Source organism: Lissotriton helveticus, chromosome 2_1 (genome assembly GCF_964261635.1).
Source record: "Lissotriton helveticus chromosome 2_1, aLisHel1.1, whole genome shotgun sequence".
NCBI classification, from domain to species: domain Eukaryota; kingdom Metazoa; phylum Chordata; class Amphibia; order Caudata; family Salamandridae; genus Lissotriton; species Lissotriton helveticus.
In genome coordinates, this window is record NC_136059.1 from 1,211,430,258 (window position 1) to 1,211,444,517 (window position 14,260).

Sequence of the window (14,260 nt, forward strand, 5' to 3'; positions counted from 1 at the left end):
GCAAAATGAATTGTACCATATTTTGCACTCCAAATGGCGTCGAAATTCAGACCCCAGATGAAGATGGAATATACAAATTAATGTTAGCAAGACCCGACTCAGAAATTAAAAGACTGACAATGCAGGACTTACCTGAAGAACTCCAAGAGACAATGAAACCAGAGGTATGGGATTTTACTGGAAAATATGTAGGATTAATGGCAAATGTTGATCCTATCAAAATAGCCATAAAAGAAGATGCAATCTACCCAAATACTAAACAGTACAAAATGAGTGCAGAAGTGAAAGCAGGAGTGGCTATTGAAATCAAACGGTTGCTAGAAGCAGGCATATTGCAAGAAGTATTGAGCAGTCCTTGTAACTCACCGATAATTGGCATATAGAAACCTAGTGGTAAGTACAGGGTCGTACAGGACCTGTGCAAGGTAAATAAAATTGTGGTTCCTTGCTGTCCTTTTGTCCCAAACCCTGCAGTGATTCTATACCAAATACCGTGGAATGCTGGATGGTTTACCGTCATTGACTTATGTCATGCATTCTTTTCGATTCCATTGCACTCAGACAGCAAATTTCTTTTCTCATTTGAATTCGACAGCCATGTCTATGTCTGGAATCGTGTTCCTCAGGGGTACACAGAAAGCCCTTCAATCTTTAATCAGATTCTGAAAAAGTGCCTTGAAACCTTGGTATTGCCTGGAAAATCAGTCCTGGTGCAATATATAGACGACCTCTTGGTGGCGTCTAAGAGCAGGAAATACTGTGTTGTCGACACCATTGCCTTACTGAACCATTTAGGTGAAGGTGGACATAAAATGTCGCCAGAAAAATTGCAGTTCTGTGCCTCTTCAGTAAAATATCTGGGGCACCAGATAGAGAGAGGTATCAGGAAAGTTACCACAGAAAGAATTAGAATAATTCAAAACATGGAATTGCCAAACACCCAGAAAGATATCAGAACATTTCTAGGAGTTGTAGGATACTTTAGGCAGTGGTTTGTGGGATTTGCAGTCCTGGCAAGACCACTGATAAAGATGACAAAGAAAGGAGAAAAAGATGCTGTGGAATGGGATGACCAAAGCATGACTGCTTTTGTAAGACTGAGAGAATGTCTGTGTACAGCTCCTGCATTAGGAAAGCCTTTCTATTCAAAAGATTTTGCACTTTTCTGTGACACACAAGATAATTGTGCACTTTCAGTCCTAACCCAAATTCATGGTTTGACCCGACGTCCAGTGGCATATTTTTCTTCCACATTGGATCCAGTAGCAGCTGGATTACCTGGATGTCTCAAAGCCGTAGCTGCAACCTGCATGAGTCTTGAACAAAGTGAATCCATTGTTATGGGACATCCTGTAACAGTGTATGTTCCACATTCTGTTGTGATTTTGCTGACAAGAACTAAAACTCAGTATCTCACACATAGTCGGCTGACTAAGTATGAGAGAATCCTTGTAGGTGCAGGAAACGTGACCATTGCTAGATGTAATATTCTGAATCCAGCTACTTTACTTCCTAATTCATTCGCAGCTGAAGTGAGGGAGGAAACTGAACATGACTGCATTGATTTGACCGAGTTCAGTACAAAACCACGCCCAGACATAAAAGAAGACCCTTTAATTAATGAAGATTATGAGCTGTATGTAGACGGCTCATGCATGAGACATGAGGAAGGAGGCCTAAGCGCTGCCTACTCAGTGTGTACATTGGGAGGTCCAGTGGAAGCATCCTAATTACATGGAGTCAAGTCTGCACAAGTAGCTGAATTGGTTGCTTTGACAAAAGCTTGCAAATTTGGGAGGAACTTGAAAATAACCATATATACTGATAGCCAATATAGTTATGGGGTTGTGCATGACTTTGGCCAGCTATGGATGCAAAGGGAGTTCCTCACTTCTTCAGGCACCCCTATCAGAAATGGAAATTACGTGCAGGATTTACTGGAAGCAATCCAGTTACCAAAAGAATTGGCTGTGGTCAAGTGTGCTGCTCACAAATCTGGCGATGACAAAGTGACAGCCTGTAATCGATATGCTGACCAGTTAGCCCAACATTGTGCAAGATACCGAATAGCAATCAATATAAAGGTTGGGGGAAACGGAAACAGCTGCCAGCTTATGATGCTAGAGGGAGTGAATACATGGGAGGAAGTGAGAGACTTACAGGACACCGCAGAGCCACAGGAAAAACAAAGGTGGAGAAACTTTGGGTGCCAGAGAAGGGTGGAAGATGATGTCATTGTTTACGTGGATGGTATGCCTGTGTTGCCAGTCTGTCTGCTTGCTCCTATGGCTAGGTTGATACATGGAGACACACACTTGGGAAGAGACGCATGTTTTGCCAGACATGGTTCAATTCGAAATTCAGAAACATAGCAGAGGCACTCTGCCAGAGGTGTCTGGTTTGTCAGCAATTTAACCCTGGAAGGAAAACTGTGGTATTACCAGGAACAATTGAAAAGGCAGCGGGCCCCTTTATTCGACTACAACTAGACTTTATTCAGTTACCCCCTTGTCGAGGAATGAAGTACCTACTTGTCATTGTCTGCCTATTTTCAAAATGGGTGGAAGCTTACCCTGCACGTAGAAATGACAGCATTACAGTAGCTAAGTTATTAGTTAGGGAGCTTATACCTCGTTACGGTTTCCCAGTCACGATTGAATCTGACAGAGGAAGTCATTTCCAAAATGAAATAATAAAACAGATTTGTGAAGCATTCAAAATCACGCAAAAACTGCACTGTGCATATCGCCCAGAGGCTTCTGGAGTGGTAGAACAACTGAATGGCACAATTAAAGTAAGATTGGGAAAAATGTGTGAATACACTCAATTGGAATGGCCTGATGCTTTGCCACTTGTGTTGATGGGACTCAGAAGTATTCCAGATCGGAACACAGGCTTGAGTCCCCATGAGATACTAATGGGAAGAGCAATGCGGAAAGCATGGGTGCCAGGATACAAACTGATAAGCATTTCTGATGATTTGGTACTAGAATACTGTAAAGAACTGGCTGACCAAGTGCGTTCTATCTCTCACCAGGTTGGGGGAGACGCCGTCCCCAGGCCGACGACTCCAGCACATGACATGAATCCAGGTGACTGGGTCGTAATAAAAAAACACACTCGGAAAAGTTGCCTTGCACCAAAGTGGGGAAAGCCACGACAGGTGATCCTAGTAACCACCACCGCTGTGAAGTGTGCAGGAGTACCTCGCTGGATCCATGCCAGCCATACGAAAAGAGTGACTGAACCTGAAGAAACTGAGGCTGAAGGTTGTGCAGCTGAGGGGTCCCAAGATATCGGTCCTGAAGTAGCTGAAGAAGAACAACAACCGAGCTCCAGTCAAGATGATTGGATCCCAATAGTTGACCTGACTATAGATCCTGTGAGATATTCATCTATATATATATATATAGACAGTGGGATAGTGAGGACGAGACAGTATAGAAGAAGGTACTCAGATCATCGAAATCCGAGTCAAATCTGATTCTAAGGAGGACCAGATAGGGAAAGAACAGGTAATTGACACTCCACCAAGAACACCTGAGCCAGAAAAGGGACAGCTAAAAATTAGGGCAGAGGTTCAAGCAGAAGAAAATAAAGAGGTCGAAGAGCTTGAACAGGACCAGATAGAAATAGACAATTGTGTTCAGGAAGAAGAAAACGATACAAACAAAAGTCAAATCCAGCAGACACCTGAACAAGGCCAGTTTAGGAACCAGGCAGAAGAAACTGATGAAAGACCTGGACCTAGTCAGTTAGGGAGAAATACTGAAGACGAACTTGAAATAATTGTGCCACAACTGAACGAAAAAAAAGAGTGTTTGAAGAAAGTCAAGAGACAGTGCCAGTTAAAAGACTCAGAAAAGGTGATTCAGTACCTAGATTTGTGAAAAGACTGAGATTAAGATTAAAGACAATAAACGAAGAACCTGAGCAAATAAATGAAGTATCAAGTCAAACTGACCCAGCTGTGATAAAAGGAAAGAGAAGGAGGGCTCGTATAAAGAAACTGAATAACAAGTTCCAGAGTCCTGAGTGGACTTACTTTGTATTGGAAGAATTTGAAAATTTGGAAATAAGTGACGAAAGTGATGAAGAATTGATTGCTGACCAAGCCGAAGAAGAAGCAGAACCAACCTGAAAAGTTGCTTGAGTAAGCAAACTTTGCAGAGTTACAAAGAGGGGTGAAGCTTCTTTTGAGTAAAAATGTCTGATTCTTCTGTGAATGGGAGACCGAGACGAAGTTGTTTAAAAACATGCTGCCAAGTATGTTTATGTAGTGTAGCGATAGTACTGATACTTTGGATAGGACTAACAATAGCCATTCCTTCTATGATGAGTAAAGACCCAAACCTGTACCCAAATAATCACTTACCCGAGGACACTGTATAATCACACACTAGAAATACACCATAAAGAGTAGATGCAAAAGAGAAGCCACTAAGCCTTAAACAAACAAAACTAGATTTAGAAGCACCAGATGAGGAAGGATTACACTATAATAAGATCAAGAACAAAACCCATTTAAATGTTTTCGCAAACCTGTTAGTACATTATGTAGAAGCTATGGAAATAGACGACTGTTATGTCTGTATGAAGCTGCCTACTTCGGTTGCTGAAGGTGTGGCGTACCACCACTTGCCATTAACATATGGAATCTCCTGTAGTATACTAACTAGTTTATTTTAAGGAAGAGGACCTTTACAGTATTATTACTCAAACCTTGATGTGACATTTTCTGAACTTCCTGTGCGAAGAAACCTGAACCCTGTACCTACAACTAGAGATGTAGCTAAATACATGAGTGACTATTTTCTAACTGTAGGTAAAATAGATATGTATGACGCACACAAAATTAACTTGACCTGTTCATTACATGAAAAGGAGAAAATGTTCCTGAATATGGTAGAGAAAAGAAGAGAAAGTTTCCAAAAGAAAGCAAAAGACAAAAATCAGAAAACCCCTAAATGGGCTGAAAGCATAGAGAGCACCTCCAATGGTGGGGCTAATGCTGCTATGTTACTGGATTTCGAAAAAAAGGGGAAACTTTGTCTTCACAGAGAAAGAACAAGTTATTATAACAATATCTTCATTGGTTCCAGTGAAAGCGAACACAATTACAAGGTAATTGTGGGTTGGGGTTTCAAAGATGGGTCAGAGCCTGTGTTTCCTGGAATTTATTATATATGTGGGAACAAGGCCTATTTCAAATTGCCCGACCATTGGTACGGAAGCTGTTATTTTGGTATTGTCTTCCCAAAGATATACCATGTGGGGAAAATCACTGGAAGCACTGAAAGAACTAATGAATTAGTACGTAGTAAACGAGAAAGTGTTGGTGAAATAGTAGGTGATATATTTAGTGCATTGATACCTGCAGTGGGAGTGACTCTGAATACACACAGAATTTGCAAATTGTCAACAGTAGTAGATTGGTTATCAACTGACACTGCTGGAGGTTTCCTGATGGTCAATACCGAAATGGTTGCGATCCGATCAATGGTTTTACAAAACAGACTTGCTCTTGATACATTATTGGCAAAGGAGGTCGGAGTCTGCAGAATGCTGAAAGCGCAACATTGTTGCACCTACATACCTGACAAAAGTGTGGAAATAAAAGGGTATGTGAGGAACATTACTAATTTGGAAAAAGAGCTTAAACCACTGGAGGTTGACAGTGCCTGGAAGAGACTTACTGATGGTCTCTCTGCTGTAGGTCATTGGTTTTCTAACTTAGGTAAAAGTCTTTTGAGTAAAGTACTGATGCCGATTGCGGGAATAGGGTTAGTAATGTTTATAATAGTAATTTGCTGCAAATGTCGAAAACACCAAAAGAAGTATACTGTGAACAAGAGAGGTGTGAAAAGAATTGTTGATGAGCTTGAATTAGAAGAACTAAATAATCAGATTTATAAAAGGGTGAAAAAATCTCACCCTAATAAAGAGACTGAGAAAAAACTGAACCGAATGTTTGAGGAGATTGAACTGGGTAAAATGTGAAAAGTTGGCATCTGGTTCTATTAATTTGTGATGATATAGAATATCATCAAAGAGGGGATTGATGGAGCAAGGATTCGCACGTTAAGCGACTTGCTTGTACTCATGAACCTCAAAATAACCCTAATAGTATTAATCAACCTGTTTGTCTTACTAATTTGCCCTTATTCTGACATTTTGGGTGTCCCAGAGACGCTTGCCTATGTGTTTACTAATCCTAAAATGCTCGCAACTAAGATGGCTGCTGCTACGCGGGAATTTCTTCTGTGCATGCGTCGGTCATACCCATGTGATGTGACGTACTATCAGTTTGGTGGGAAACCTTTTGCACTTGCGCAGTAGATCTGAAACGGCTGCTTTGTGTTCTCACATGCCTGAAGCTTGCATCGCTGCTTTCGCTATGCTGTTTTGTTTTGCATTAATTCTAATGCTATAGTTATTATGAAATAATGGGAGGGATTCATGGTATACAGTGAATTCATTTATTCTGTGTTCTAAAGCTGTTTCTATTTACTTTTCATGTATCGTAATCCTTGGGCATGAGGGACGGGGATACTCCATGTTGAAAATCCCTTCTGCGCATGACTGCTTTCCGCAAGGGGATGAGCTCGGTGTTCTTGAAACCAAGCCAGATGGAAGCACTAGCCAAGATGTGCCTGGGAACCATTCGTCTGACCCTACTAAGGAGATGACAAAAGAACTACAATGTATAAATTAATAGACTGTCCATTGTTTCAGACATTTAAATCGTCATGTGAACCTGAAGTTCGGAAGGCGTGCCCAGAAAATGTAAATTATGGGCTAGAGAAAGTCAAATCCTAGGAGGTGTGATGACCTGTCCTCTCTTTTGCCCAAACGAAATTGGGGATTCTTACACTTGCAACATTTGGGGGGTGGTACACTGACCCGAAAACAGTATAACTAGCCTATATTAGCTAGAGAATTTGTCCGACTTGTCCGAATAGCTGACCTGTCACTGACCCTATGCACTCAATAGCTGATCGAGAAACAGAGGTGCTGCAGAGCACTCTGTCAGACAGACTCACAGACTCAATCGGGGTTTTGAGAACCTTAAGTGCTGGTGAAGCACTTTGCTGGGGAATTCGAGAACCCAATCGGGGTTTTGACTGATAGCTGCAGAGAGGGTGTAGCGCAGGCGTTGCAACTGAACTGCGGGTGCTGGTCTTACCTTGGTGGTCCTGTCCTGATCCTAATCTGGTTTTCCTGTCCTGGGTTTCCATTCTGCACCTGCTGGCCTACTGGCGACTGCATTTCCTTGGGGTTTCTCCTGTCCTTAACTGACCCGTGGCCAGGGTTGGTCTCTACACTGTTCTAGGTAAATATAAATCCGTGCAGGAGATACACTTACATCCTTTTTTTGCTTTTTGAAACTGCTAAAGTCTTATTTGCACATTTGTTCCTTTTCATACCCTCCCTGTGCTGACCAATGATAAAGTTTTACCTTTAGCTGTTTATTATCATGTTCCATTTTTCCCCATCCTTTAACTCAATTTGTGGATACTGATCATGAAATATGGATGTTCCTTTTCTTTACCCACCTTTAGCTGAATTAACGTGGTTACTCTGAATTATTAGCGTGTTTCACTCTTCTTACCTTCCCTATAGCTACTTGGTTATTGCAAATTACATCATTATAAATTCAGTTCCTTAGCGTTATTTCTCCTTTCTGGAAATACTCAAACTGTGACATTCTATCAGGTTCCTTATTTTCACGTCCTTTGGACACAACATACCAAGTCTTATCTCTGAAACCTTTTATTAGCATGCTCCCTGTTCTTACCTACCCTTTAGAATTCTAAATGGTTGGCATAATCTATTTTCTGCACGGTTATACGATTTTCATGATTTTGGTCATTGATAGTTTACTTACTGTGAATTTTCCGCTTTCCGACTTGGACGAGAACTAGATAAAGGTTTTCAAAACTTCCTGAGTCTGTGGTTATTATAAAGAGTACAAATATTATAAATGTTATTGTATTTTGGTGACTGCTTATCTTTTTTCAGCTAGCTCCCTGATCCATTGTGATCATAGGTACCTGTGACATGGATTCGGTAAGTCAGGTACATAGGTAATAGGTAGGAACAAATAAGGGTTGCTGGTAGTAGAGTGTAGGTTACCCGATTAATAAATATGGTAAATTAAATTTATGGGCCCAAGTGTGCATATGGTGAAATTGTTGGTCGGGTGACCTGCGCGCTCTATCACCGTGCAGTCCTCCAGTCACCCAGCCACTACCATGTACTAATCCAAACACTCCGCCAATACCCAAGCACTTATAAATTCACTCAGGCACTCTCCTAGCAGTATTCTAATCTTTCAGTCAGTAGCATTGTACTCATGCAATGATCCAGGCACTAACTGATCACTGTTACAATCCCATATGCCCTACCCATAAAGTCCTGTACCCACTTTCACACTTCTCATTTGCTCCTTCAATTCCCCAGGTAGTACCCATGCAGTCCCGCAATCACACTGTTACTCCCTGTGCACTCCTCCAGTCACCTATCCACTACCATGTACTAATCCAAACACTCCTCCGATACCTAAGACCTTATAAATTCACCATGCACTCTCCTTGCAGTGGTCTAATTATCCACTCAGTACTCATATACTCATGCAATGAACCAGTCACTAACACATGCACTGTTGCAATACCTTGAGAACAACCTATGCAGTCCAGTAATCTCCCTGGTACTACCTATGCAGTCCTCCAATCACCCAGCCAATCCTATGTGGTTATCCGATCACTGCGCCAAAACCCAAGCACTTATAAAATCACCATGCACTCTCCTTGTAGCACTCTAATCATCCAGTCACTACTCATGTACTTATGCAATGACCAAGGCATTAACTCATGGCAAATACAGAGGTCATGCTAATCACAGCGGTACCCCAACGCATAGTGTTCCCTAGTGTATGTAGGTGTTTTCACTGTATTCTAAATCTATTTTAGCATAGCACTGGCTCTAGGCCTGATTAGTCAGAGTCAGTTACCACCAGTACCCATCATCAAAAAGTTGGGGGCACAGGAGGACTTTCTGCTCCTCTGTTGGTTCTTTCTGCACATCTCTTCTTCTTCCTGCACTTTTTTTCGTCTTTCTGGACTTCTGTTGCCTCTTTCTGTATTTGTCTTGCTTCTTTCTGCACTTTTCTTCCTCTTTCTTCACATGTCCTACCTTTGTAGGCATAGTTAGAAATTAGCATTTAAAAAGCTTAGAAATTCACTGAAAAAACATAGGTTTCAGGGATGTTATAGTTAGTTGGAGATTTCACTCGCCCAAAACCATAGAAATTCATCGGTTATAGTCAGTTGACCTAACTATAACTCACGCCCCCGTAATGCACTGCTGATGACGTCACATATTACATCACTCGTGACATGCTCAGTTATATCTCTGTTGACATCTCAAGTGACATCTTCGCAGCAATGATTGGGGCCAGTGGTTACATGTTCCCTCTGGAGCAAAGAGAACATTTTATTTATGGGCGTGGTACTATATTTAGGCAAGGGGTTTTAGTGTGTGCAACTCACATAATGACATAACACACATATCAAATTGACTTTTTTGAATCAGAGAGTCCTTGCAGTTGCCTTCAGTGTCTTTGTTCCAAAAAGAGTGGGCATGTAAATATGCTGGGGTTTATCTATACACTTTGCTGCTGGGCCAAGAGTTAGCATAATTTCACACAGCACAGGGCAGTAAGACAACCTGCTGTGGGAGAGGGCAAGAATGCAACACAGGTATTTCTCAAGATATGTCACATTTCTGGTCTCTCCCTGTGCTGGTGTACTTAGGCATGCCTAGCGCCAATGCAGACACCCTTGCAACAGGGTGCAAGGGTACCATGTTACACACAACCCTGGATTTTTTGTGCAGGAATGGACACCTCCATGCACAAAACCAATCCTTAGAGGCAAGGGCAACACAAACGCTTGTTAGAGTAGTGTGTCATGGTGCAAGCTTGACAGGGAGGGTGTAGGAATGTAGGAGTGGAGTGGGTGTCAAGTGAATGATACCACCAGTATTCTGTTCCAGTGTGAGCTAGTCAGGTGCTCGCCTGGGCTGATTTAAGGGTTGTCAACTCATGTCACTCACCCTTACAATAGTAGCATATCAGCGGTGTTAGCGTTCTTCTCTGTGGCTTTATTTAGCTAATATTCCCAATCTGCCTGATGTGCAGTACTTAAAGGGAGACCGACTTGACTCATCAAAAGTGCCGGAAGAGCAAAGATCATTCGTTAGAATGCATGAATAGTTCAAAATGTAATTTTAGGTTAGGCTTAGGAAACTAGGAACAGGCTATCTGATTTAAAAATAACAATGCAGTGCCTGTCAAAATGTTTCTTGTAGAGAGTACGACTAATGATTGTTTTTTATCTTCTTTCTTTCTTAAGCACCCATGGGAAGGAAGGCATCTCAGCTAGCTGCTGCCACCATCACTAGCGCTGGGGTGGATAGAACAACCACCACCACCACCACTAGCTCATGGTTCTGCTGGCCCTAGTACGTCAAATGTATTATTTCTTACTTTCCATTCCCACTAGTAAAATTATCGCCTTGCGTATACTTACTATTTACTTTTTTTCAACTCTCATTCTAATATTTGTTACACCCTGTATTTTCTATATTTACGGTTTCTGATGATGACTTTCTCCTGTCTGTAGCTTTCTTCTGTTCTCTATTTTAGTTAACGTTGGGTGGAGAACTCCGCTTTTCTGGCAGAGCCTGTGAATTTTTGCCTACCCCGCATTCCGTGGGGAACGCGGAGTGTAGGCAAAACTCCTACTCCGCACCAGAGGGGAGTGCTGAGCCCTGGCATACACGCGCAGTCCTACCACGACGTGCGTATGACGTAGGGGTTTGCAGAGACCTCTGTGAGGAGGAGGAGTGCAGGAAGGAGATGGTAAGTGTATTTATTTGTATCTTATTTATTTAAAAAAATATATTTAATTGGGGGGGGGTGGAGGCGCGGAGCGAAGTTCTATGGCGTTTTTGCCCAACTCCGTGGAACTCCACATAGAGCAACTACGCCAGCTCCGCCCGGGCTTAATTTTAGTAAGCTTTCCCTCACCCCTTTTTTACATGTCTTGTTGTGTAGTACTACTGTTAAGAGGAGAACAGATTTTTGGTAATGTAGAGAGGATCGCAGCCAGGCCCAAATATTCTATTCACCAAACATGTTGGTTGAGAAGGCTTACTTGAACAAACACTCAAAAAGTACAGGGATAGAAATAGGGTGGTCATGGGCCTCAATGTTGTCTTATTCTATCAGTTTTCATAGCAGTGCAGCATGGCAGGATTGAGATACCACAACCAATACCATATATCCTTTGCATGCTCTTCCGCCCCTTATCCTTCTGTAGCCTTATGCATTTCCCTTATGCCTCCATTAGGAGAAAACCATTTTTAGTAAATCATGACTACCTGGTTTTTAAAAAGTTGGCAATCAACAAACAAAGAAACAATCTTTCCAAAGTGATACTTTCCATAAAAGAAAATGCTGATGGATAGCTAACCTAACAATAGTGAGAAATAGCTGCTGTACCTTGTGTAAAGGGAATACTTAGATGACCAACCTGGTATCTAGAATGGGTGCATTATGTTTTTCTTTAGGCACACAGACCACCTGTGTTGCCACAACAAGCGCGAGCCAGCCATGGACTTCAAAGTGGGCCAGTCTGTTGAGGGAGGGGTAAAAGTCCTATTGGTGGCAGGGACAAGTGGTAAGTCACCCTGCTTTCTTATTGACAGTACTGCATTTGTTAAGTGAGGCAGGTATCCTTCCCATCACCTCCAGTCCCTGCCCACTGCATTTTGCCACCAAAACTTCAGCACGGTTTAATTTGGAGCTGCAGTGCAGGCGGTAAAATGTGCGTCTGCTGCAGCATGATGAAGTCTGCATTGCATACAAAGTGAACACAAGGTGTGTTTCCCAGTGCCCACTCAGTCACCAACTAATACTTTACTTCATCATTCTTTCTTTCTTTCCCAGCCTACTCAAAAATGTAAATTCTATCTAGGCATGTGCCACACTTTTCTGCCCAACTGACTTATATTTCATGGCTTCAAATATGGATTTAGGGTTTAATTTTTTTTATTTTATCAACCAATGTGACTAAACAAAAGCATTTTACATGATCAGTTACACCCAACCATGCCATACATAAACCTCTACCTAGCCCAATCCCTATAACTTACTTCTCTGTAGACTAACTTTCCCCACTTCCCTACTGCCAAGTGAAGGTATTTGTTGAAAATAATTTGTGGTGGAGGCTAGGGTGTAATGTGGAATTAAGGGCCTGATTTAGACTTTGTCGGACAGAATACTCTGTGAAAAATGTGACAGATAAAGTATGCCCCGTTCACTGTACTACAGTGCATCATTTATATTTTATTCACTGTCTACTGTAATACGGCGGAAGGGATATCCGTTATCTGCCACCTGTGTGACGTAGTATCTCCTCTGCCAGACTCTGTCAGCCTCTAAGTTTGGACTGAAGATTAGAAATGAAGACAGAGTCAGAGAAGAGCAGGTTCTTGGAATTATAAGCTAACAATGTAACATGCTACACCTGCTCCAAAAACATGGTGCAGAGTAAGCAGACCCACCAGCATGGCTCTTTTATTGTTGCATAGTCAAGTATTAATTGTGGTGCATAAATATGCTATATTCATTAATGGCAGCTAACTAATTTATGAACACACATAAAGTGTCTGTCATGTTTCACTATAAAATCCTTCAAAATATAATCACTTTTCGATTATGTTGGTGTTCTGGCTTAATTCCTTGCAGTCAATGCTATTGCATTATGTGAAGAAGGGGTGGGAATAATGTGGCCCGGGATGTGACTAATCATCCCATCCAAATTAAATTCTAATAGCCCTAGGGGACCAGCAATGTTTTGCTACTGTGCCACTAAAGACTGTAAAGAAAAGTATTTATAAGTATTTGCATTGAGCATCACAATTCGTGTTTTTGTTTTTACTTTATTGAAATATCTATTCCTGCTGCTGGAGCTGGCCAGCAACCATTCTGGCAGGAAATAGCCACCCAGTTGTGGTTCCAAAAGTTGTAGGCCATGACACTGAAATATTGCCATGGTGGCCTTCCAGGAGGAGTCGGAGGAGGAATGGGCCTCCAGTTCCTTGGACCCCCACCCAGGACTGCCTCCAACCCTGCCATGCCTGTTGTGGGTGGGAAGGGAAGTTGGTGAAAGGGACTTTTGTGCTTGTGAAGGGCAGTGGTCCTGTTGTGGGTGGAGAGGATGGGTTTCTAATGTAAAAAAAAAATGGGCTTTAGTTTTTTGTTTGTCACTAGCAATGTTTTGTCCTTAGACTTTCACTAGCTGAAGCCCCTTGCCATGTATTTATTCTTCAGTAGGTTACTTTCTTCTTCCCGTGTCCATTAATTATACCCCACCACCATAATGGCACTGGGAACAGAAAACTGGCTATTTGAATTCTGATTCACTTTATTGCTTGATGAGGTTTTGCAGCAGTCAGTTACCCAGTGATACTGTATACTAGTTAGTTGAGTTACAATCCTTGTCCTGCCCTCTAGCTATTGACCACTAATGTGGTCTGCCAGCAACATACGTAGACATCTCAATCTAATGTATCTCTCCTACCCATGAACAACTTCAGTATTAGGTTATTAATTAGTTCTTCTTCCAAACCTTATTGCAGGGTTTCCCAAATAGCCATCTTAAAAACAAGTTACACATTTGGTGCTACTTTACTCTTGCAGTCTACGTTTCCGACTAGTAACTTTCCCATCAGTAACTTTACGAGTAGTAACTTTGTGAGTAGTAAGTAACCCTATCACTTTGGTGTAACTGTTACTACTAGCTAGTCACTACTCATAAAGCTACTACATGTAAAGTTACTGCTGGTAGTACAGTTACACTGCAAGATTAAACTTACACCAAAAGTGTAACTTTACCTTTGTAAATCAGGTCACATTTTGCACTCTAGCACTACCTATCATGGGACAGACATGTTCTGACTAAGAGTCTGCATTATGATGATGATGTCCCTTTGATACCTGAGTGGGTAAGTAGGGCTGGCTTGGGCTATTGTTTATTTAAGAAAATCACATAACACTGAGTTGGTGTCGCTTTCAGCACATCCACCCCACCAAGTGTGTGAATCATTTAAAGTGTAAATTCTTAAATCACAGCTCAATAGAACACACAACCTGGGGGTTGAAGGTTAGGGGTTTTATGAATAAATGGAAAAG

General features: G+C 41.7%; 1 long non-coding RNA gene across 1 annotated transcript in view; it reads left to right on the top strand.

Moving 5' to 3' along the window:
* Nucleotides 1-10,531, top strand: part of LOC144819681 (uncharacterized) — a 36,167-nt gene extending 25,636 nt beyond the window's left edge. Inside the window, exon 4 of the long non-coding RNA XR_013607509.1 lies at nt 10,416-10,531. This is a non-coding gene — a long non-coding RNA (uncharacterized LOC144819681). The remainder of the gene's footprint in view (nt 1-10,415) is intronic.
* The last annotated feature ends 3,729 nt before the right edge of the window (nt 10,532-14,260 follow it).